Source organism: Phyllobates terribilis, unplaced genomic scaffold (assembly GCF_046119375.1).
Source record: "Phyllobates terribilis strain yellow unplaced genomic scaffold, ASM4611937v1 Scaffold_125__1_contigs__length_5108534, whole genome shotgun sequence".
NCBI lineage: Eukaryota > Metazoa > Chordata > Amphibia > Anura > Dendrobatidae > Phyllobates > Phyllobates terribilis.
The window spans coordinates 3,742,115-3,763,973 of NW_027362885.1; the positions used below are offsets into that span (position 1 = coordinate 3,742,115).

At 59.3% G+C, this 21,859-nt stretch overlaps 1 pseudogene; it reads left to right on the top strand.

The window, feature by feature from the left end:
* LOC141203879 (UDP-glucuronic acid decarboxylase 1-like) overlaps positions 1-21,859 on the top strand; it is a 1,228,705-nt pseudogene that overhangs the window by 1,118,451 nt on the left and 88,395 nt on the right.

Consider the following 21,859-nt stretch of genomic DNA (forward strand, 5'->3'; position numbering starts at 1 on the left):
CCAAGCAAATATATAAAACTGGAGGATATCATGGTCCGAATAATGGGGTCTGACAAAAACTCTTAATAAGGCCTTGCAGACGCCCTTATTCTGACCTCTATATCTTTAAGCCCTATGTATTTCCTGTGCTCTAATTACATTAGGGAGACTTTATTTGCTGAGGGATTGTTTTTTTTTGCTGATGGTGTGATTTGCCCAAGTTTCAAAACTATTGCACATTGTGTAATTTGCGCAGTTTTAAGTCCCTTGATAAGTAGCTAATCTTGTATGTGATGGAGTAATTGATTTTTGCACTACCCATGTAATAGAGTGCTTTTTTGTATTAAATCTACTATCTTTACAGCATGCTCCATCTGAAATGGGTCAATTTAGTCTTACAATATTAAAATGTCTGTGGCACACAAGCAATATAAATGTTCTGTACATTAAGAATGGTAGAAATGGTAAAAACAAAACAAAACCCCAAAATACACCGTTGGAGAATTAAATGAGGGTCCCATCTTGATAACGATCAGCTAAGCCGCTAGGGCCCTATGCAAGACCTGGCAAGACAGAGGGCAATAAAAGCTGCAATCCTTCATTTGGGTGCTACAGTTGAAATGAACATACATACTGCAATTACCCCCTCCCTCCCCTAAGTTTTAAAGCTGATTGCTCAAGGTTGCTTCACTCGGTAATTGCCTAAAAAAGTGGGAAATGTTTCAGTTACTATGTTATAGGTGTTCTATATAGACTGGGTCAACGTAGGGAACCACTCAGATAGCCTTCTAGTGGTGCTGTGACTTCTTAGCATCTACTACTCATCTGCTTTTTTTCCTACGAGGCTGTGACTTAACACTTTAAAAACCAAAAAGGTATTTGACATATTACTTTTCACTTCAAATTCTTTTGGAGCGCTTTGATAAAAGTATTTCAGATTTCTTGGAAATTCTGCTATCTTTTTGTGAAAACCACAAAGTTCAGTCTTTGAAGTTGGGTTTCTGCCATAACTTTAAATGACAATGAGTTCTGGGGTGGCCAGTCCACTCTTCTGCTGCCAGTCTCATCTTGATATAATAATGGCTTGATCGTCACAGCAGTGGGCTTGAAGTTGTTATATTATTGCTAATTATGTTTTATTTCCAACCAAAAAAAATTCAAAGGGTGTTTCATTATGTAAAATAGAATGTGTTTATACGAGTCACAAATTACAGAATCAATTAACCATGCCAGAGCAATTCATTATAGACCTGAGGTCTTCAACAAATGGTTTTGTGAATGTGTGTCCTTGCTATAGGAAATGCTGCATTGATAACATTATGTCATATAATACATGCTGTGCCCTCTCAAGGAAAGCTAATCACAACTTATTGGAAACATTTACATGGGTTTTCTTTTTATAAATGGGTACAATTTCAAACTGCAGATAGAAGCAAGCAGCTCGTCAACATTCATAAGAACAGAGGGCTTCTTAATTCCATAGGTTACCAGCTACCTCTGCAAACTAACAAAGGGCAGTATTCTATCAGAGGTGGCTAGGTTCCTGGGCAAGTAGTGCAGCTCTTGTATGCTTTATGCTATAGAGCTTGCAAGCGCTGCTCTGAAGCTAGCCAGATGGCTGGATCCAGCCAGGCTCATTGTCCCTGCACTTACACAATGCTGCAGAGGCAAAGCTGGCTCTGCTGTCAACAGTGGACAGTTTGGGCCAACTGTGCGGCCATGTTGCTGGTCAGTTTCATCATTCATTCAGGAACGCCCCCAGGCAAGTAAGAAGCCAGTAGGCTGGTTAGTGGTACCTTCCAAAACTCGTAATGAAAACAACCTTGTAAAGCGATACAAGCTATGGTAGAAAAATACATGCTTATTTGTGTAGAATGTTTTTACAAACAAAAGTCTAATTTTTACTGGAAGAAAATGTGGTCTCTAAACTGCTTTTCTTGTTGGCAGGAAGGTGTGGAGGTCAGAGTGGCTCGGACATTTAATACATTTGGGCCACGTATGCACATGAATGATGGAAGAGTTGTCAGTAACTTTGTACTACAAGCACTACAAGGAGAGCCTTTAACTGTAAGTACGAAATGGCAAACCGTTCTGGTCTAAATACCCTCTAATAGGTTTCTTCTAATTGAAGGATGGTATAAACATCCTGCCTGTTCCTCACCTCCGCGCATGCTGTTTTCTGCACCAAATCTTTTAGTTGGATTAAAAGGAAATTGGTCTCTATACCGTACATGATAGAATGAATGAAAAATGAATCAGCTTATTAAAAAGTTCTTTCATAAAGTTAAGTGAAGTTGCATCACTAGCAAATAAAATTGGCCAAGGTTTTCATGCCATGTTTTATGGAAGGAATCTGAAACTTTTAGGCATTACGATTTCTCTACTCATTGTTTTGGGTCCAGAAGTATGACATAGCGGTTTTCTAATGATATTTGCATCATGATTGTACACCTATTATGAGTCGTCCTCGTCAATCCTTAACCTCCTCCTCATCCATCCTAGTCCTCCTCGACATCGTTGTTGCCCTCCTAGTCCGCCCTTGAGGGAGTCCTTGTGTCCTCCAGGCCTCATCCTTTTCTGGCCCGCGGCCTCCGGGCCTCCTCCTTTTCTGGCCCGCGGCCTCGTCCTTTTCTGGCCCGCGGCCTTGTCCTCTCTGGCCCACGTTCTCGTCCTCTCTGGCCCTCATCCTCTCTGGCCCGCGTCCTCGTCCTCTCTGGCCCACGTTCTCGTCCTCTCTGGCCCTCATCCTCTCTGGCCCGCGTCCTCGTCCTCTCTGGCCCGCGTCCTCTCTGGCCCGCGTCCTCGTCCTTTCTGACCCGCGTCCTCGTCCTCTCTTGCCTGCGTCCTCTCTGGCCCGCGTCCTCTCTGGCCCGCATCCTCTTTGGCCCGCATCCTCTCTGGCCTGCGTCCTCGTCCTCTCTGGCCTGCGTCCTCGTCCTTTTTGGCCCGCGTCCTCGTCCTTTTTGGCCCGCGTCCTCTTTGGCCCACGTCCTCTCTGGCGTGCGTCCTCTCTGGCCTCCGTCCTCGTCCTCTCTGGCCCGCCTCCTCTCTGGCCTGCTTCCTCGTCCTCTCTGGCCCGCGTCCTCTCTGGCCCGCGTCCTCGTCCTTTTTGGCTTGCGTCCTCATCCTTTTTGGCCCGCGTCCTCGTCCTTTTTGGCCCGCGTCCTCGTCCTTTTTGGCCCGTGTCCTCGTCCTTTTTGGCCCGCGCCCTCGTCCTTTTTGGCCCGCGTCCTCGTCCTTTTTGGCCCGCGTCCTCGTCCTTTTTGGCCCGTGTCCTCGTCCTTTTTGGCCCGCTTCCTTGTCCTTTTTGGCCCGCGTCCTCGTCCTCTTTCGCCTGCGTCCTCCATACCTTGTCCTTTTGGCCCGCGTCCTCGTCCTTTTTGGCCCGCGTCCTCGTCCTCTCTTGCCTGCGTCCTCTCTGGCCCGCGTCCTCTCTGGCCCGCATCCTCTCTGGTCCTCGTCCTCTCTGGCCTGCGTCCTCGTCCACTCTGGCCCGCGTCCTCGTCCTTTTTGGGCCGCATCCTCGTCCTTTTTGGCCCGCGTCCTCGTCCTCTCTGGCCCGCGTCCTATTTGGCCCGCGTCCTCTCTGGCGCGCGTCCTCTCTGGCCCGCGTCCTCTCTGGCCCGCGTCCTCTCTGGCCCGCGTCCTCTCTGGCCTGCGTCCTCGCCCGCGTCCTCGTCCTTTTTGGCCCGCATCCTCTTCCTTTTTGGCCCGCGTCGTCGTCCTTTTTGGACCGCGTCCTCGTCCTCTCTGGCCCGCGTCCTCTTTGGCCCACGTCCTCTCTGGCCCGCGTCCTCTCTGGCCTCCGTCCTCGTCCTCTCTGGCCCGCGTCCTCTCTGGCCTGCGTCCTCGTCCTCTCTGGCCCGCGTCCTCTCTGGCCCGCGTCCTCATCCTTTTTGGCTTGCGTCCTCGTCCTTTTTGGCCCGCGTCCTCGTCCTTTTTGGCCCGCGTCCTCGTCCTTTTTGGCCCGCGTCCTCGTCCTTTTTGAACCCGCGCCCTCGTCCTCTTTGACCCGCGCCCTCGTCCTTTTTGGCCCGCGTCCTCGTCCTTATTGGCCCACGTCCTCGTCCTTTATGGCCCGCTTTCTCGTCCTTTTTGGCCTGCGTCATCGTCCTTTTTCACCTGCGTCCTCCATACCTTGTCCTTTTGGCCCGCGTCCTCGTCCTCTGGCCCGCGTCCTCCATACCTCGTCCTTTTGGACCGCGTCCTCCATACCTCGTCCCTTTTGGCCCGCGTCCTCCATACCTGGTCCTCTGGCCCACGTCCTCGTCCTCTGGCTGGCGTCCTCCTTACCTCGTTCTTTTGGCCCGCGTCTTCCACTCCATACCTGGTCTCCTGGCCCGCGTCCTCCATACCTGGTCCCCTGGACGGCGTCCTTTTGGCCCGCGTCCTCCATACCTCGTTCTCTGGCCCGCATCCTAGTCCTCTGGCCAGCGTCCTCCTTACCTCGTTCTTTTGGCCCGCGTCCTCTATACCAGGTCCCCTGTCCCGGGTCCTTCATACCTCGTCCTTTTGGCCCGCGTCCTCCATTCCTCGTCCTCTGGCCCGCGTCCTCCATACCTGGTCCTCTTTGGCCCGCGTCCTCCATACCTGGTCCTTTTTGGCCCGCGTTCTTTTCTGGCCCGCGTACTTCATACCTCGTCCTTTTTAGTCCGCATCCTCGTACTCTGGCCCGCATCCTCGTACTTTGGCCCGCGTCCTCCATACCTGGTCCTTTGGCCCGTGTCCTCCATACCTGGTCCTTTTGACCCATGTCCCCCGTACCTGGTCCTTTTGGCCCGCGTCCTCCATACCTGGTCCTTTGGCCCGCGTCCTCCATACCTGGTCCTTTTGGCCCGCGTCCTCCACACCTTGTCCTTTTGGTCCGCGTCCTCCATACCTCGTCCCTTTTGGACCGCGTCCTTCATACCTCGTCCTCTGGCCCGCGTCCTCGTCCTCTGGCCCGTGTCCTCCTTACCTCGTTCTTTTGGCCCGCGTCCTCCATACCTGGTCCCCTGGCCCGCGTCCTCCATACCTGGTCCCCTAGCCGGCGTCCTTTTGGCCCGCATCCTCCATACCTCGTTCTCTGGCCCGCAACCTCGTCCTCTGCCCCTCGTCCTCCTTACCTCGTTCTTTTGGCAAGCGTCCTCCATACCTGGTCCCCTGTCCCGCGTCCTCCATACCTCGTCCTTTTACCCGCGTCCTCCATACCTCGTCCTTTGGCCCGCGTCCTCGTCCTCTGGCCCGCGTCCTTGTCCTCTGGCCCACGTCCTCCATATCTGGTCCTTTTTGGCCCGCGTCCTTTTCTGGCCCGCGTCCTCGTCCTTTTTTGCCCGCGTCCTCCATACCTCGTCCTCTGGCCCGCGTCCTCCATACCTCGTCCTCTGGCCCGCGTCCTCCATACCTCGTCCCTTTTGGTCCTCGTCCTCCGGGCCCGCGTCCTTTTCTCACCAGCGCCCTTTACAGGCCCGCGTCCTTCATACCTTGTCCTTTTTGGCCCGCATCCTCGTCCTCTGGCCCGCGTCCTCCATACCTGGTCCTTTTGGCTCGCGTCCTCCATACCTGGTCCTTTTGGCCCGCGTCCGCCATACCTGGTCCTCTGGCCCGCGTCCTCCATACCTGGTCCTTTTGGCACGCGTCCTCCACACCTCGTCCTTTTGGCCCGCGTCCTCCACACCTCGTCGCTTTTGGTCCTCGTCCTCTGGCCTGCGTCCTCCATACCTCGTACTCTGGCCCGCGTCCTCGTCCTTTTGGCCCGCGTCCTCCATACCTCATCCTCTGGCCCACGTCCTCGTCCTCTGGCCAGCGTCCTCCTTACGTCATTCTTTTGGCCCGCGTCCTCCATACCTGGTCTCCTGGCACGCGTCCTCCATACCTGGTCCCCAGGACAGCGTCCTTTTGGCCCGCGTCCTCCATACCTCGTTCTCTGGCCCGCATCCTCATCCTCTGGCCAGCATCCTCCTTACCTCGTTCTTTTGGCCCACGTCCTCCAAACCAGGTCCCATGTCCCGCGTTCTTCATACCTCGTCCTTTTGGCCCGCGTCCTCCATTCCTCATCCTCTGGCCCGCGTCCTCCATACCTGGTCCTTTTTGGCCCGCGTCCTTTTCTGGCCCGCGTCCTCGTCCTTTTTTGCCCGCGTCCTCCATACCTCGTCCTCTGGCCCGCGTCCTCCATAACTCGTCCTCTGGCCCGCGTCCTCCATACCTCGTCCCTTTTGGTCCTCGTCCTCCGGGCCCGCGTCCTTTTCTGGCCAGCGCCCTTTACAGGCCCGCGTCCTTCATACCTTGTCCTTTTGGGCCCGCGTCCTCGTCCTCTGGCCCGCGTCCTCCATACCTGGTCCTCTGGCCCGCGTCCTCCATACCTGGTCCTTTTGGCCCGCGTCCTCCATACCTGGTCCTTTTGGCTCGCGTCCTCCATACCTGGTCCTTTTGGCCCGCGTCCTCCATACCTGGTCCTTTTGGCCCGCGTCCTCCATACCTGGTCCTCTTTGGCCCGCGTCCTCCATACCTGGTCCTTTTTGGCCCGCGTTCTTTTCTGGCCCGCATACTTCATACCTCGTCCTTTTTGGTCCGCGTCCTCGTACTCTGGCCCGCATCCTCGTACCTTGTCCCGCGTCCTCCATACCTGGTCCTTTGGCCCGTGTCCTCCATACCTGGTCCTTATGGCCCATGTCCCCCGTACCTGGTCCTTTTGGCCCGCGTCCTCCATACCTCGTCCCTTTTGGACCGCGTCCTTCATACCTCGTCCTCTGGCCCGCGTCCTCGTCCTCTGGCCCGTGTCCTCCTTACCTCGTTCTTTTGGCCCGCGTCCTCCATACCTGGTCCCCTGGCCCGCGTCCTCCATACCTGGTCCCCTAGCCGGCGTCCTTTTAGCCCGCATCCTCCATACCTCGTTCTCTGGCCCGCTACCTCGTCCTCTGCCCCGCGTCCTCCTTACCTCGTTCTTTTGGCAAGCGTCCTCCATACCTGGTCCCCTGTCCCGCGTAATCCATACCTCGTCCTTTTACCCGCGTCCTCCATACCTCGTCCTTTGGCCCACGTCCTCGTCCTCAGGCCCGCGTCCTTGTCCTCTGGCCCACGTCCTCCATACCTGGTCCTTTTTGGCCCGCGTACTTTTCTGGCCCGCGTCCTTTTCTGGCCCGCGTCCTCGTCCTTTTTTGCCCGCGTCCTCCATACCTCGTCCTCTGGCCCGCGTCCTCCATAACTCGTCCTCTGGCCCGCGTCCTCCATACCTCGTCCCTTTTGGTCCTCGTCCTCCGGGCCCGCGTCCTTTTCTGGCCAGCGCCCTTTACAGGCCCGCGTCCTTCATACCTTGTCCTTTTGGGCCCGCGTCCTCGTCCTCTGGCCCGCGTCCTCCATACCTGGTCCTCTGGCCCGAGTCCTCCATACCTGGTCCTTTTGGCCCGCGTCCTCCACACCTTGTCCTTTTGGCCCGCGTCCTCCATACCTCGTCCCTTTTGGACCGCGTCCTTCATACCTCGTTCTCTGGCCCGCATCCTCATCCTCTGGCCAGCATCCTCCTTACCTCGTTCTTTTGGCCCACGTCCTCCAAACCAGGTCCCATGTCCCGCGTTCTTCATACCTCGTCCTTTTGGCCCGCGTCCTCCATTCCTCGTCCTCTGGCCCGCATCCTCCATACCTGGTCCTTTTTGGCCCGCGTCCTTTTCTGGCCCGCGTCCTCGTCCTTTTTTGCCCGCGTCCTCCATACCTCGTCCTCTGGCCCGCGTCCTCCATAACTCGTCCTCTGGCCCGCGTCCTCCATACCTCGTCCCTTTTGGTCCTCGTCCTCCGGGCCCGCGTCCTTTTCTGGCCAGCGCCCTTTACAGGCCCGCTTCCTTCATACCTTGTCCTTTTGGGCCCGCGTCCTCGTCCTCTGGCCCGCGTCCTCCATACCTGGTCCTCTGGCCCGCGTCCTCCATACCTGGTCCTTTTGGCCCGCGTCCTCCATACCTGGTCCTTTTGGCTCGCGTCCTCCATACCTGGTCCTTTTGGCCCGCGTCCTCCATACCTGGTCCTTTTGGCCCGCATCCTCCATACCTGGTCCTTTTTGGCCCGCGTTCTTTTCTGGCCCGCGTACTTCATACCTCGTCCTTTTTTGTCCGCGTCCTCGTACTCTGGCCCGCATCCTCGTACCTTGTCCCTCGTCCTCCATACCTGGTCCTTTGGCCCGTGTCCTCCATACCTGGTCCTTTTGGCCCATGTCCCCCGTACCTGGTCCTTTTGGCCCGCGTCCTCCATACCTGGTCCTTTGGCCCGCGTCCTCCATACCTGGTGCTTTTGGCCCGCGTCCTCCACACCTTGTCCTTTTGGCCCGCGTCCTCCATACCTCGTCCCTTTTGGACCGCGTCCTTCATACCTCGTCCTCTGGCCCGCGTCCTCGTCCTCTGGCCCGTGTCCTCCTTACCTCGTTCTTTTGGCCCGCGTCCTCCATACCTGGTCCCCTGGCCCGCGTCCTCCATACCTGGTCCCCTAGCCGGCGTCCTTTTGGCCCGCATCCTCCATACCTCTTTCTCTGGCCCGCAACCTCGTCCTCTGCCCCGCGTCCTCCTTACCTCGTTCTTTTGGCAAGCGTCCTCCATACCTGGTCCCCTGTCCCGCGTCCTCCATACCTCGTCCTTTTACCTGCGTCCTCCATACCTCGTCCTTTGGCCCGCGTCCTCGTCCTCTGGCCCGCGTCCTTGTCCTCTGGCCCACGTCCTCCATACCTGGTCCTTTTTGGCCCGCGTCCTTTCCTGGCCCGCGTCCTTTTCTGGCCCGCGTCCTCGTCCTTTTTTGCCCGCGTCCTCCATACCTCGTCCTCTGGCCCGCGTCCTCCATAACTCGTCCTCTGGCCCGCGTCCTCCATACCTCGTCCCTTTTGGTCCTCGTCCTCCGGGCCCGCGTCCTTTTCTGGCCAGCGCAATTAACAGGCCCGCGTCCTTCATACCTTGTCCTTTTGGGCCCGCGTCCTCGTCCTCTGGCCCGCGTCCTCCATACCTGGTCCTCTGGCCCGCGTCCTCCATACCTGGTCCTTTTGGCCCGCGTCCTCCATACCTGGTCCTTTTGGCTCGCGTCCTCCATACCTGGTCCTTTTGGCCCGCGTCCTCCATACCTGGTCCTTTTGGCCCGCGTCCTCCATACCTGGTCCTCTTTGGCCCGCGTCCTCCATACCTGGTCCTTTTTGGCCCGCGTTCTTTTCTGGCCCGCGTACTTCATACCTCGTCCTTTTTGGTCCGCGTCCTCGTACTCTGGCCCGCATCCTCGTACTTTGGCCCGCGTCCTCCATACCTGGTCCTTTGGCCCGTGTCCTCCATACCTGGTCCTTTTGGCCCATGTCCCCCGTACCTGGTCCTTTTGGCCCGCGTCCTCCATACCTGGTCCTGTGGCCCGCGTCCTCCATACCTGGTCCTTTTGGCCCGCGTCCTCCACACCTTGTCCTTTTGGCCCGCGTCCTCCATACCTCTTCCCTTTTGGACCGCGTCCTTCATACCTCGTCCTCTGGCCCGCGTCCTCGTCCTCTGGCCCGTGTCCTCCTTACCTCGTTCTTTTGGCCCGCGTCCTCCATACCTGGTCCCCTGGCCCGCGTCCTCCATACCTGGTCCCCTAGCCGGCGTCCTTTTGGCCCGCATCCTCCATACCTCGTTCTCTGGCCCGCAACCTCGTCCTCTGCCCCGCGTCCTCCTTACCTCGTTCTTTTGGCAAGCGTCCTCCATACCTGGTCCCCTGTCCCGCGTCCTCCATACCTCATCCTTTTACCCGCGTCCTCCATACCTCGTCCTTTGGCCCGCGTCCTCGTCCTCTGGCCCGCGTCCTTGTCCTCTGGCCCACGTCCTCCATACCTGGTCCTTTTTGGCCCGCGTCCTTTTCTGGCCCGCGTCCTTTTCTGGCCCGCGTCCTCGTCCTTTTTTGCCCGCGTCCTCCATACCTCGTCCTCTGGCCCGCGTCCTCCATACCTCGTCCTCTGGCCCGCGTCCTCCATACCTCGTCCCTTTTGGTCCTCGTCCTCCGGGCCCGCGTCCTTTTCTGGCCAGCGCCCTTTACAGGCCCGCGTCCTTCATACCTTGTCCTTTTTTTCCCGCGTCCTCGTCCTCTGGCCCGCGTCCTCAATACCTGGTCCTTTTGGCTCGCGTCCTCCATACCTGGTCCTTTTGGCCCGCGTCCGCCATACCTGGTCCTCTGGCCCGCGTCCTCCATACCTGGTCCTTTTGGCACGCGTCCTCCACACCTCGTCCTTTTGGCCCGCGTCCTCCACACCTCGTCGCTTTTGGTCCTCGTCCTCTGGCCTGCGGCCTCCATACCTCATCCTCTGGCCCACGTCCTCGTCCTCTGGCCAGCGTCCTCCTTACCTCATTCTTTTGGCCCGCGTCCTCCATACCTGGTCTCCTGGCACGCGTCCTCCATACCTGGTCCCCAGGACAGCGTCCTTTTGGCCCGCGTCCTCCATACCTCGTTCTCTGGCCCGCATCCTCATCCTCTGGCCAGCATCCTCCTTACCTCGTTCTTTTGGCCCACGTCCTCCAAACCAGGTCCCATGTCCCGCGTCCTTCATACCTCGTCCTTTTGGCCCGCGTCCTCCATTCCTCGTCCTCTGGCCCGCGTCCTCCATACCTGGTCCTTTTTGGCCCGCGTCCTTTTCTGGCCCGCGTCCTCGTCCTTTTTTGCCCGCGTCCTCCATACCTCGTCCTCTGGCCCGCGTCCTCCATAACTCGTCCTCTGGCCCGCGTCCTCCATACCTCGTCCCTTTTGGTCCTCGTCCTCCGGGCCCGCGTCCTTTTCTGGCCAGCGCCCTTTACAGGCCCGCGTCCTTCATACCTTGTCCTTTTGGGCCCGCGTCCTCGTCCTCTGGCCCGCGTCCTCCATACCTGGTCCTCTGGCCCGCGTCCTCCATACCTGGTCCTTTTGGCCCGCGTCCTCCATACCTGGTCCTTTTGGCTCGCGTCCTCCATACCTGGTCCTTTTGGCCCGCGTCCGCCATACCTGGTCCTCTGGCCCGTGTCCTCCATACCTGGTCCTTTTGGCACGCGTCCTCCACACCTCGTCCTTTTGGCCCGTGTCCTCCACACCTCGTCGCTTTTGGTCCTCGTCCTCTGGCCTGCGTCCTCCATACCTCGTACTATGGCCCGCGTCCTCGTCCTTTTGGCCCGCGTCCTCCATACCTCATCCTCTGGCCCACGTCCTCGTCCTCTGGCCAGCGTCCTCCTTACCTCATTCTTTTGGCCCGCGTCCTCCATACCTGGTCTCCTGGCACGCGTCCTCCATACCTGGTCCCCAGGACAGCGTCCTTTTGGCCCGCGTCCTCCATACCTCGTTCTCTGGCCCGCATCCTCATCCTCTGGCCAGCATCCTCCTTACCTCGTTCTTTTGGCCCACGTCCTCCAAACCAGGTCCCATGTCCCGCATCCTTCATACCTCGTCCTTTTGGCCCGCGTCCTCCATTCCTCGTCCTCTGGCCCGCGTCCTCCATACCTGGTCCTCTTTGGACCACGTCCTCCATACCTGGTCCTTTTGGGCCCGCGTTCTTTTCTGGCTCGCGTCCTTCATACCTCGTCCTTTTTGGACCGCGTCCTCGTCCTCTGGCCCGCATCCTTGTACTTTGGCCCGCGTCCTCCATACCTGGTCCTTTGGCCCGTGTCCTCCATACCGGGTCCTTTTGGCCTGTGTCCCCCATACCTGATCCCTTTGGCCCGCGTCCTCCATACCTGGTCCTTTTGGTCCCCGCGTCCTCCCTACCTGGTCCTTTGGCCCGCGTCCTCCATACCTGGTCATTTTGGCCCGTGTCCTCCACACCTTGTCCTTTTGGCCCGCGTCCTCCATACCTCGTCTCTTTTGAACCGCGTCCTTCATACCTCGTCCTCTGGCCCGCGTCCTCGTCCTCTGGACCGTGTCCTCCTTACCTCGTTCTTTTGGCCCGCGTCCTCCATACCTGGTCCCCTGGCCCGCGTCCTCCATACCTGGTCCCCTAGCCCGCGTCCTTTTGGCCCGCATCCTCCATACCTCGTTCTCTGCCCCGCGTCCTCCTTACCTCGTTCTTTTAGCCCGCGTCCTTCATACCTGGTCCCCTGTCCCGCGTCCTCCATACCTCGTCCTTTTTGCCCGCGTCCTCCATACCTGGTCCTTTTTGGCCCGCGTCCTCGTCCTCTGGCCCGCGTCCTCCATACCTCGTCCTTTTTGGCCCGCGTCCTCCATACCTGGTCCTTTTTGGCCCGCGTCCTTTTCTGGCCCGCGTCCTTCATACCTTGTCCTTTTGGGCCCGCGTCCTCGTTCTTTGGCCCGCGTCCTCCATACCTGGTTTTCTGGCCCGCGTCCTCCATACCTGGTCCTTTTAGGCCCGCGTCCTCCATATCTGGTCCTTTTTGCCCGCGTCCTCCATACCTGGTCCTTTTGGCCCGCCTCCTCCATACATGGTCCTTTTGGCCCGCGTCCTCCATACCTGGTCCTCTGGCCCGCATCCTCCATACCTGGTCCTTTTGGCCCGTGTCCTCCACACCTCATCCTTTTGGCCAGTGTCCTCCACACCTCGTCCCTTTTGGCCCGCGTCCTCGTCGTCTGGCCCGCGTCCTCCATACCTCGTCCTCTGGCCCGCGTCCTCATAACCTCGTTCTTTTAGCCTGGGTCCTCCAGACCTGGTCCCCTGGCCCACGTCCTCCATACCTCTTCCTTTTGGCCCACGTCCTCCATACCTTGTCCTCTGGCCCTCGTCCTCGTACTCTGACCCGCGTCCTCATCCTCTTACCAGCGTCCTCCATACCTGGTCCTTTTTGGCCCGCGTCCTCCATACCTGGTCCTTTTTGGCCCACGTCCTTTTCTGGCCCGCGTCCTTCATACCTTTTCCTTTTGGGCCCGCGTCCTCGTTCTTTGGCCCGCGTCCTCCATACCTGGTTTTCTGGCCCACGTCCTCCATACCTGGTCCTTTTGGCCCGCGTCCTCCATACCTGGTCCTTTTGGCCCGCGTCCTCCATACCTGGTCCTTTTGGCCCACGTCCTCCATACCTGGTCATTTTGGCCTGCGTCCTCCATACCTGGTCCTCTGGCCCGCGTCCTCCATACCTGGTCCTTTTGGCCCGCGTCCTCCACACCTCATCCTTTTGGCCCGTGTCCTCCACACCTCGTCCCTTTTGGCCCGCGTCCTCGTCGTCTGGCCCGCGTCCTCCATACCTCGTCCTCTGGCCCGCGTCCTCATAACCTCGTTCTTTTAGCCCGGGTCCTCCAGACCTGGTCCCCTGGCCCACGTCCTCCATACCTCTTCCTTTTGGCCCGCGTCCTCCATACCTTGTCCTCTGGCCCTCGTCCTCCTACTCTGACCCGCTTCCTCGTCCTCTGACCCGCGTCCTCCATACCTGGTCCTTTTTGGCCCGCGTCCTCCATACATGGTCCTTTTTGGCCCGCGTCCTCCATACCTGGTCCTTTTTGGCCCGCGTCCTCCATACCTGGTCCTTTTTGGCCCGCGTCCTACATACCTGGTCCTTTTTGGCCTGCGTCCTCCATACCTGGTCCTTTTTGGCCCGCGTCCTCAATACCTGGTCTTTTTTGGCCCGCGTCCTCCATACCTGGTCCTTTTTGGCCCGCATCCTCCATACCTGGTTCTTTTTGGCCCGCGTCCTCCATACCTGGTCCTTTTGGCCTGTGTCCTCCACACCTCGTCCCTTTTGGCCCGCGTCCTCGTCGTCTGACCCGCGTCCTCCATACCTCGTCCTCTGGCCCGCGTCCTCCTTACATCGTTCTTTTAGCCCGGGTCCTCCAGACCTGGTCCCCTGGCCCACGTCCTCCATACCTCTTCCTTTTGGCCCGCGTCCTCCATACCTTGTCCTCTGGCCCGAGTCCTCGTACTCTGACTCGCGTCCTCGTCCTCTGGCCCGCGTCCTCCATTCCTGGTCCTTTTTGGCCCGCGTCCTTCATACCTGGTCATTTTTGGCCCGCATCCTCCATACCTGGTCCTTTTTGGCCCGCGTCCTCCATACCTGGTCCTTTTTGGCCCGCGTCCTCCATACCTGGTCCTTTTTGGCCTGCGTCCTCCATACCTCGTCCTCTGGCCCGCGTCCTCATAACCTCGTTCTTTTAGCCCGGGTCCTCCAGACCTGGTCCCCTGGCCCACGTCCTCCATACCTCTTCCTTTTGGCCCGCGTCCTCCATACCTTGTCCTCTGGCCCTCGTCCTCGTACTCTGACCCGCGTCCTCGTCCTCTTACCCGCGTCCTCCATACCTGGTCCTTTTTGGCCCGCGTCCTCCATACCTGGTCCTTTTTGGCCCACGTCCTTTTCTGGCCCGCGTCCTTCATACCTTGTCCTTTTGGGCCCGCGTCCTCGTTCTTTGGCCCGCGTCCTCCATACCTGGTTTTCTGGCCCACGTCCTCCATACCTGGTCCTTTTGGCCCGCGTCCTCCATACCTGGTCCTTTTGGCCCGCGTCCTCCATACCTGGTCCTTTTGGCCCACGTCCTCCATACCTGGTCATTTTGGCCCGCGTCCTCCATACCTGGTCCTCTGGCCCGCGTCCTCCATACCTGGTCCTTTTGGCCCGCGTCCTCCACACCTCATCCTTTTGGCCCGTGTCCTCCACACCTCGTCCCTTTTGGCCCGCGTCCTCGTCGTCTGGCCCGCGTCCTCCATACCTCGTCCTCTGGCCCGCGTCCTCATAACCTCGTTCTTTTAGCCCGGGTCCTCCAGACCTGGTCCCCTGGCCCACGTCCTCCATACCTCTTCCTTTTGGCTAGCTTCCTCCATACCTTGTCCTCTGGCCCTCGTCCTCGTACTCTGACCCGCTTCCTCGTCCTCTGACCCGCGTCCTCCATACCTGGTCCTTTTTGGCCCGCGTCCTCCATACATGGTCCTTTTTGGCCCACGTCCTCCATACCTAGTCCTTTTTGGCCCGCGTCCTCCATACCTGGTCCTTTTTGGCCCGCGTCCTCCATACCTGGTCCTTTTTGGCCCGCGTCCTCCATACCTGGTCCTTTTTGGCCCGCGTCCTCCATACCTGGTCCTTTTTGGCCCGCGTCCTACATACCTGGTCCTTTTTGGCCTGCGTCCTCCATACCTGGTCCTTTTTGGCCCGCGTCCTCAATACCTGGTCTTTTTTGGCCCGCATCCTCCATACCTGGTTCTTTTTGGCCCGCGTCCTCCATACCTGGTCCTTTTGGCCTGTGTCCTCCACACGTCGTCCCTTTTGGCCCGCGTCCTCGTCGTCTGGCCCGCGTCCTCCATACCTCGTCCTCTGGCCCGCGTCCTCCTTACCTCGTTCTTTTAGCCCGGGTCCTCCAGACCTGGTCCCCTGACCCACGTCCTCCATACCTCTTCCTTTTGGCCCGCGTCCTCCATACCTTGTCCTCTGGCCCGAGTCCTCGTACTCTGACTCGCGTCCTCGTCCTCTGGCCCGCGTCCTCCATTCCTGATCCTTTTTGGCCCGCGTCCTTCATACCTGGTCCTTTTTGGCCCGCATCCTCCATACCTGGTCCTTTTTGGCCCGCGTCCTCCATACCTGGTCCTTTTTGGCCCGCGTCCTCCATACCTGGTCCTTTTTGGCCCGCGTCCTCCATACCTCGTCTCTTTTGAACCGCGTCCTTCATACCTCGTCCTCTGGCCCGCGTCCTCGTCCTCTGGACCGTGTCCTCCTTACCTCGTTCTTTTGCCCGCGTCCTCCATACCTGGTCCCCTGGCCCGCGTCCTCCATACCTGGTCCTCTAGCCTGCGTCCTTTTGGCCCGCATCCTCCATACCTCGTTCTCTGTCCCGCAACCTCGTCCTCTGGCCCGCGTCCTCCTTACCTCGTTCTTTTAGCCCGCGTCCTTCATACCTGGTCCCCTGTCCCGCATCCTCCATACCTCGTCCTTTTTGCCCGAGTCCTCCATACCTGGTCCTTTTTGGCCCGCGTCCTCGTCCTCTTACCCGCGTCCTCCATACCTGGTCCTTTTTGGCCCGCGTCCTCCATACCTGGTCCTTTTTGGCCCGCGGCCTTTTCTGGCCCGCGTCCTTCATACCTTGTCCTTTTGGGCCCGCGTCCTCGTTATTCGGCCCGCGTCCTCCATACCTGGTTTTCTGGCCCGCGTCCTCCATACCTGGTCCTTTTGGCCCGCGTCCTCCATACCTGGTCCTTTTGGCCCGCGTCCTCCATACCTGGTCCTTTTGGCCCACGTCCTCCATACCTGGTCCTTTTTGCCCACGTCCACCATACCTGGTCCTCTGGCCCGCGTCCTCCATACCTGGTCCTTTTGGCCCGCGTCCTCCACACCTCGTCCCTTTTGGCCCGCGTCCTCGTCGTCTGGCCAACGTCCTCCATACCTCGTTCTCTGGCCCGCGTCCTCATAACCTCGTTCTTTTAGCCCGGGTCCTCCAGACCTGGTCCCCTGGCCCACTTCCTCCATACCTCTTCCTTTTGGCCCGCGTCCTCCATACCTTGTCCTCTGGCCCTCGTCCTCGTACTCTGACCCGCTTCCTCGTCCTCTGACCCGCGTCCTCCATAACTGGTCCTTTTTGGCCCGCGTCCTCCATACATGGTTCTTTTTGGCCCGCGTCCTCCATACCCGGTCCTTTTTGGCCCGCGTCCTCCATACCTGGTCCTTTTTGGCCCGCATCCTCCATACCTGGTCCTTTTTGGCCCGCGTCCTCCATACCTGGTCCTTTTTGGCCCGCGTCCTCCGTACCTGGTCGTTTTTGGCCCGCGTCCTCCATACCTGGTCTTTTTTGGCCCGCGTCCTCCATACCTGGTCCTTTTTGGCCCGCATCCTCCATACCTGGTTCTTTTTGGCCCGCGTCCTCCATACCTGGTCCTTTTGGCCTGTGTCCTCCACACCTCGTCCTTTTTGGCCCGCGTCCTCAATACCTGGTCTTTTTTGGCCCGCATCCTCCATACCTGGTTCTTTTTGGCCCGCGTCCTCCATACCTGGTCCTTTTGGCCTGTGTCCTCCACACCTCGTCCCTTCTGGCCCGCGTCCTCGTCGTCTGGCCCGCGTCCTCCATACCTCGTCCTCTGGCCCGCGTCCTCCTTACCTCGTTCTTTTAGCCCGGGTCCTCCAGACCTGGTCCCCTGGCCCACGTCCTCCATACCTCTTCCTTTTGGCCCGCGTCCTCCATACCTTGTCCTCTGGCCCGAGTCCTCGTACTCTGACTCGCGTCCTCGTCCTCTGGCCCGCGTCCTCCATTCCTGGTCCTTTTTGGCCCGCGTCCTTCATACCTGGTCCTTTTTGGCCCGCATCCTCCATACCTGGTCCTTTTTGGCCCGCGTCCTCCATACCTGGTCCTTTTTGGCCCGCGTCCTCCATACCTGGTCCTTTTTGGCCCGCGTCCTCCATACCTCGTCTCTTTTGAACCGCGCCCTTCATACCTCGTCCTCTGGCCCGCGTCCTCGTCCTCTGGACCGTGTCCTCCTTACCTCGTTCTTTTGCCCGCGTCCTCCATACCTGGTCCCCTGGCCCGCGTCCTCCATACCTGGTCCCCTAGCCTGCGTCCTTTTGGCCCGCATCCTCCATACCTCGTTCTCTGTCCCGCAACCTCGTCCTCTGGCCCGCGTCCTCCTTACCTCGTTCTTTTAGCCCGCGTCCTTCATACCTGGTCCCCTGTCCCGCATCCTCCATACCTCGTCCTTTTTGCCCGAGTCCTCCATACCTGGTCCTTTTTGGCCCGCGTCCTCGTCCTCTGGCCCGCGTCCTCCATACCTGGTCCTTTTTGGCCCACGTCCTCCATACCTGGTCCTTTTTGGCCCGCGTCCTTTTCTGGCCCGCGTCCTTCATGCCTTGTCCTTTTGGGCCCGTGTCCTCGTTATTCGACCCGCTTCCTCCATACCTGGTTTTCTGGCCCGCGTCCTCCATACCTGGTCCTTTTGGCCCGCGTCCTCCATACCTGGTCCTTTTGGCCCGCGTCCTCCATACCTGGTCCTTTTGGCCCACGTCCTCCATACCTGGTCCTTTTTGCCCGCGTCCTCCATACCTGGTCCTCTGGCTCGCGTCCTCCATACCTGGTCCTTTTGGCCCGCGTCCTCCACACCTCATCCTTTTGGCCCGTGTCCTCCACACCTCGTCCCTTTTGGCCCGCGTCCTCGTCGTCTGGCCAACGTCCTCCATACCTCGTCCTCTGGCCCGCGTCCTCATAACCTCGTTCTTTTAGCCCGGGTCCTCCAGACCTGGTCCCCTGGCCCACGTCCTCCATACGTCTTCCTTTTGGCCCGCGTCCTCCATACCTTGTCCTCTGGCCCTCGTCCTCGTACTCTGACCCGCTTCCTCGTCCTCTGACCCGCGTCCTCCATACCTGGTCCTTTTTGGCCCGCGTCCTCCATACATGGTTCTTTTTGGCCCGCGTCCTCCATACCTGGTCCTTTTTGGCCCGCGTCCTCCATACCTGGTCCTTTTTGGCCCGCGTCCTCCATACCTGGTCATTTTTGGCCCGCGTCCTACATACCTGGTCCTTTTTGGCCCGCGTCCTCCATACCTGGTCTTTTTTGGCCCGCGTCCTCCATACCTGATCCTTTTTGGCCCGCGTCCTCCATACCTGGTCATTTTTGGCCCGCGTCCTACATACCTGGTCCTTTTTGGCCCGCGTCCTCCATACCTGGTCGTTTTTGGCCCGCGTCCTCAATACCTGGTCTTTTTTGGCCCGCGTCCTCCATACCTGGTCCTTTTTGGCCCGCATCCTCCATACCTGGTTCTTTTTGGCCCGCGTCCTCCATACCTGGTCCTTTTGGCCTGTGTCCTCCACACCACGTCCTTTTTGGCCCGCGTCCTCGTCGTCTGGCCCGCGTCCTCCATACCTTGTCCTCTGGCCGGCGTCCTCCTTACCTCGTTCTTTTAGCCTGGGTCCTCCAGACCTGGTCCCCTGGCCCACGTCCTCCATACCTCTTCCTTTTGGCCCGCGTCCTCCATACCTTGTCCTCTGGCCCGAGTCCTCGTACTCTGACCCGCGTCCTCCATTCCTGGTCCTTTTTGGCCCGCGTCCTCCATACCTGGTCCTTTTTGGCCAGCATCCTCCATACCTGGTCCTTTTTGGCCTTTGTCCTCCATACCTGGTCCTTTTTGGCCCGCGTCCTCCATAACTGGTCCTTTTTGGCCCGCGTCCTCCATGCCTGGTCCTTTTTGGCCCGCGCCCTCCATACCTGGTCCTTTTTGGCCCGCGTCCTCCATACCTGGTTCTTTTTGGCCCGCGTCCTCAATACCTGGTCTTTTTTGGCCCGCGTCCTCCATACCTGTTTTTTTTTGGCCCGCGTTCTCCATACCTGATCCTTTTAGGCCCGCGTCCTCCATACCTGCTCCTTTTTGGCCCGAGTCCTCCATACCTCGTCCTTTTTGGCCTGCGTCCTCCATACCTCATCCTTTTTGGCCCGCGTCCTCCATACCTGGTCCTTTTTAGCCCGCGTCCTCCTAACCTGGTCCTTTATGGCCCACGTCCTCCTAACCTGGTCCTTTTCGGCCCGCGTCCTCCATACCTGGTCCTTTTAGGCCCGCGTCCTCCATACCTGGTCCTTTCTGGCCCGCATCCTTTTCTGGCCCGCGTCCTTTTCTGCCCCGCGTCCTTCATACCTCGTCCTTTGTGGCCCGCGTACTCGTCCTCTGGCCCGCGTCCTCGTACTTTGGCCCACGTCCTCCATACCTGGTCCTTTGGCCTGCGTCCTCCATACCTGGTCCTTTTGGCCCGCGTCCCCCATATCTGGTCCTTTTGGCCCGCGTCCTCCATACCTGGTCCTTTTGGCCCGCGTCCTCCATACCTGGTCCTTTGGCCCGCGTCCTCCATACCTTGTCCTTTTGGCCCGCGTCCTCCACACCTTGTCCTTTTGGCCCACGTCCTCCACACCTCGTCCCTTTTGGCCCGCGTCCTCCATACCTCGTCCTCTGGCCTGCGTCCTCTTCCTTTTGGCCCGCGTCCTCCATACCTCGTCCCTTTCGGCCCGCGTCCTCCATACCTCGTCCTCTGGCCCGTGTCCTCGTCCTCTGGCCCACGTCCTCCTTACCTTGTTCTTTTGGCCCGCGTCCTCCATATCTTTTCCCTTTTGGCCCGCGTCCTCAATACCTCGTCCTCTGGCCCGCGTCCTCGTCCTCTGGCCCGCGTCCTCCTTTCCTCGTCCCTTTTGGCCCGCGTCCTCCATACCTCGTCCTCTGGCCCGCGTCCTCGTCCTCTGGCCCGCGTCCTCCTTACCTCATTCTTTGGGCCCGCGTCGTCCATATCTGGTCCCCTAGCCCGAGTCCTCCATGCCTGGTCCCCTAGCCCGCGTCCTTTTGGCCCGCGTCCTCCATACCTCGTTCTCTGGCCCGCAATGTCGTCCTCTAGCCCGCGTCCTCCTTACCTCGTTCTTTTGGCCTGCGTCCTCCATACCTGGTCCCCTGTCCCGCGTCCTCCACACCTCGTCCCTTTTGGCCCGCGTCCTCGTCGTCTGGCCAACGTCCTCCATACCTCGTCCTCTGGCCCGCATCCTCATAACCTCGTTCTTTTAGCCCGGGTCCTCCAGACCTGGTTCCCTGGCCCACGTCCTCCATACCTCTTCCTTTTGGCCCGCGTCCTCCATACCTTGTCCTCTGGCCCGAGTCCTCGTACTCTGACTCGCGTCCTCGTCTTCTGGCCCGCGTCCTCCATTCCTGGTCCTTTTTGGCCCGCGTCCTCCATACCTGGTCCTTTTTGGCCCGCATCCTCCATACCTGGTCCTTTTTGGCCCTTGTCCTCCATACCTGGTCCTTTTTGGCCCACGTCCTCCATACCTGGTCCTTTTTGGCCCGCGTCCTCCATACCTGGTCCTTTTTGGCCCGCGCCCTCCATACCTGGTCCTTTTTGGCCCGCGTCCTCCATACCTGGTTCTTTTTGGCCCGCGTCCTCAATACCTGGTCTTTTTTGGCCCGCGTCCTCCATACCTGTTTTTTTTTGGCCCGCGTTCTCCATACCTGGTCCTTTTAGGCCCGCGTCCTCCATACCTGCTCCTTTTTGGCCCGAGTCCTCCATACCTCGTCCTTTTTGGCCTGCGTCCTCCATACCTCATCCTTTTTGGCCCGCGTCCTCCATACCTGGTCCTTTTTAGCCCGCGTCCTCCTAACCTGGTCCTTTATGGCCCACGTCCTCCTAACCTGGTCCTTTTCGGCCCGCGTCCTCCATACCTGGTCCTTTTAGGCCCGCGTCCTCCATACCTGGTCCTTTCTGGCCCGCATCCTTTTCTGGCCCGCGTCCTTTTCTGCCCCGCGTCCTTCATACCTCGTCCTTTGTGGCCCGCGTACTCGTCCTCTGGCCCGCGTCCTCGTACTTTGGCCCACGTCCTCCATACCTGGTCCTTTGGCCTGCGTCCTCCATACCTGGTCCTTTTGGCCCGCGTCCCCCATATCTGGTCCTTTTGGCCCGCGTCCTCCATACCTGGTCCTTTTGGCCCGCGTCCTCCATACCTGGTCCTTTGGCCCGCATCCTCCATACCTTGTCCTTTTGGCCCGCGTCCTCCACACCTTGTCCTTTTGGCCCACGTCCTCCACACCTCGTCCCTTTTGGCCCGCGTCCTCCATACCTCGTCCTCTGGCCTGCGTCCTCTTCCTTTTGGCCCGCGTCCTCCATACCTCGTCCCTTTCGGCCCGCGTCCTCCATACCTCGTCCTCTGGCCCGTGTCCTCGTCCTCTGGCCCACGTCCTCCTTACCTTGTTCTTTTGGCCCGCGTCCTCCATATCTTTTCCCTTTTGGCCCGCGTCCTCAATACCTCGTCCTCTGGCCCGCGTCCTCGTCCTCTGGCCCGCGTCCTCCTTTCCTCGTCCCTTTTGGCCCGCGTCCTCCATACCTCGTCCTCTGGCCCGCGTCCTCGTCCTCTGGCCCGCGTCCTCCTTACCTCATTCTTTGGGCCCGCGTCGTCCATATCTGGTCCCCTAGCCCGAGTCCTCCATGCCTGGTCCCCTAGCCCGCTTCCTTTTGGCCCGCGTCCTCCATACCTCGTTCTCTGGCCCGCAATGTCGTCCTCTAGCCCGCGTCCTCCTTACCTCGTTCTTTT